We start from the raw sequence: 2,658 nt of genomic DNA, 5'->3' as shown, positions 1-2,658 counted from the left end.
TGCCATCTCAGTGCTTGAACATATTTCCTAGGCAGCCTTGGCAACCTGCACTGACGGCTGACGCTACTGGCCCAGAAGGCCCAGTAGAGTCTTGTCATTGCTTCCTGAGTATGGACGAGGTCACTGATGGAGAGCCCCCTGCCCCTCAGAAGTGGCTCACTTAGACACTCAGAGTCACTGTTTCTGTGCTTGCTCTGTGACCTTGGTCCAAAATTCAGCCTTTCTGAGCATCAGTTTTCTCATAACATGGAGTCAGGAAAACTTTTCTAATAAGATAAGTATGATAGATAGTTCTTGAACATGAAAAGCCTGGACTCCTATTCCAACTTTGCTCCTTAAGATTTGCTCATGGACAAAGTTCTTAATTTTTATGTTTTCTTTTTTATCTTTTGTAAAGTGGTTATAATACCATAGGGCCTTATCTTGTAGAATAGTTGTGAAGGTCAAATGCAGTAAGGCCGCCAAAGCAGATAGCATAGTGCCTGTGACATGTAAGAGCTCAGACAGTTACTTTATTACTAAGGCTGGTACTGAGTTGACTGTTGAATTTAGAGGCTCTAGAAAGACTGCAGAATTAGGCCATCTGTCCTTGAGTTTCAGTCCTACTGGTACTTTGCTTTGGAGTCAGCAGGTGGCGACATTGCCACATCCTGGCACTGCTGGCCTCCATCTGCAGCCTCTAGAAAATGGTTAGAAATTCAGTTCCTTCGTGTGGCACTACTCAGTTGCTACACTTGTCCTGTATACCTTGCAAGATATGGGTTTCCATAAACAACTAGAGCCAGTTGGATGACTGGATGGCCTCTCCTGCAGATAATTCCCGTGCCAGAGACTCCGTCTTGGCCTTTTAGGTTCACAGTAGTAGCTCTTGCTTTCATGCCCAGTACTACATGTTCCTTGCTGCGGGCTGTAACCAGCTACCTAATGCAGGGTCATCATGCAGCCAGGGTGGTGTGGACTAGAACGTGGGGCTTCTGAGGCACTGAACTTCAAGGGCACTGAAGTTCAAGTTGAGCAGGACCTCGAATTAGCATTTCTTATCCACTGCTGCAATGTTGAGCTAAATTAAGAGTGCGGTTCCAAAACAAAGTTAGGTTTGTTTTGTATATATGAGTCTGAGTCCAGTCTTGAATCCGGATGTGAGATGCTATGGCCTGGTGAACATCTAGAAACAGCCAAGTCAACATGGTAATAAATTGGGAGGGGGGAGAGGGAGGGAAGATTGTTTCATCAATGGATGAGCAAGCTGAGAGTAATTTTTGAGTCAGCATTTCAGTTCTGTGATCCAGGGTGATGATATGGGCCAGACAGTTTATCAGCCACCTCTTGTTTGTAGTGCTTCGGAGTACTTGAAGGATAAAATAGAGAAGCCAGCCAAAGGAGGCGTTAGGATTGCATTAAACAGTATGATTTTTTTAAAAAATTTCTATTGAACTGGCATGATTTAAATGTGCTAACTTGAGTGACCATTTCTGTTGATTTGAAAACTGTAATATTGGTTAGTCTTTATGATGTTAAATTGTAAAAAGGCCGGAGAGAAATGGATTGGTGTAGTAAGAGTACTTAACCTGCTGGGTTTCCAGAATGTGCCACAAGGTGGCGCCAAAAAACTAGCTTAGCCCCTTGAGGAAGTTGTGGGGACACTTAAGAGTTCCAAATCATGTAACAGGCAGGTCTTTGGTAAAAGCTCAAAATTACCCTTATTTCCTGTCTTGTTGACTTTTTTCTAGGAAACTGAAGGCCAGAGAGGTAATCATTTTCCCACATATCAATATAAATCAACATGTTAATCTGATCTGAAAATTATTCAGCTGTTCAGTTAATTCTTTGGAGTTTTTCTCAAATAGCTACTTTCTTGCATTTAGTGGAAATTTTACTAAAATGACATGAGATTTAAAGCTTTTCATTGGGAAAAAAATGCTCGGGTCACTTTCCATTAGATTTCTTAGTAAAGTGTCATCTGTTGCTGATAATTTAAATACTATTTATCCCTTAGGAAGTATCAGCCCGGGGAAGCCTTCCTAACAATTTCAGATATTCAATTTTTAACTAACAGATTAGTCTTGTTCTCATTTGTGTTTATTAGTCATTAAATTAGATTAAGTCTAGATGATAGGACCAGGTTTTTTTTTTTTTTTTATCTCTGTTTAATCCCTGAAGACAAGGAATGTTAAGTTATTCCTACCTTTGAATTGCTTATTTATATTTACACACATATGAATGACATTCGGATTTCATAAACTTAACATGAGACTAACTTTTCATGATATTCCAGATTCCTCTATCTGTGATCCCTTACAGCTCTGTAATTTTAGTGGCACAGGAAAGAAAATCTCTCGTTTCATTATCAAATGGAGTAATGATGATAAATCATTACAAAAGGGCTGTACAGAATATTTTCTATCTCATTTAGTAGAGAATTTGAAATTGGTTAGAAAATACTTTCTACAGCCACATTTGCTTATTTTTAGGTTTGGTTTTCTACTTAAGCTAATAAAAGTAACTTCATGTGCTAATTTGTTATTGAAATTGTCCGCAATAAAGGTGATATCATCCAAAAAGGTGACTCACACTTTGGTTGTTTCTGGACTATAGAGGTCTTCAAATGTTTGTTGAATGTTTGTTTTTCAGTAATTTTAGGTTTTTAAAAATAATTAG

General features: G+C 39.0%; 1 protein-coding gene across 1 annotated transcript in view; it reads left to right on the top strand.

Moving 5' to 3' along the window:
- The window catches only part of MTAP (methylthioadenosine phosphorylase), a 37,644-nt gene that overhangs the window by 5,822 nt on the left and 29,164 nt on the right, over nt 1-2,658 (top strand). The gene's annotated exons all lie outside the window — the stretch shown is intronic.

This window comes from Pteropus alecto, unplaced genomic scaffold (genome assembly GCF_000325575.1).
Source record: "Pteropus alecto unplaced genomic scaffold, ASM32557v1 scaffold222, whole genome shotgun sequence".
NCBI classification, from domain to species: domain Eukaryota; kingdom Metazoa; phylum Chordata; class Mammalia; order Chiroptera; family Pteropodidae; genus Pteropus; species Pteropus alecto.
Note: the sequence above shows the minus strand (reverse complement) of the source record. Positions and strands in the feature narration are given on the sequence as shown.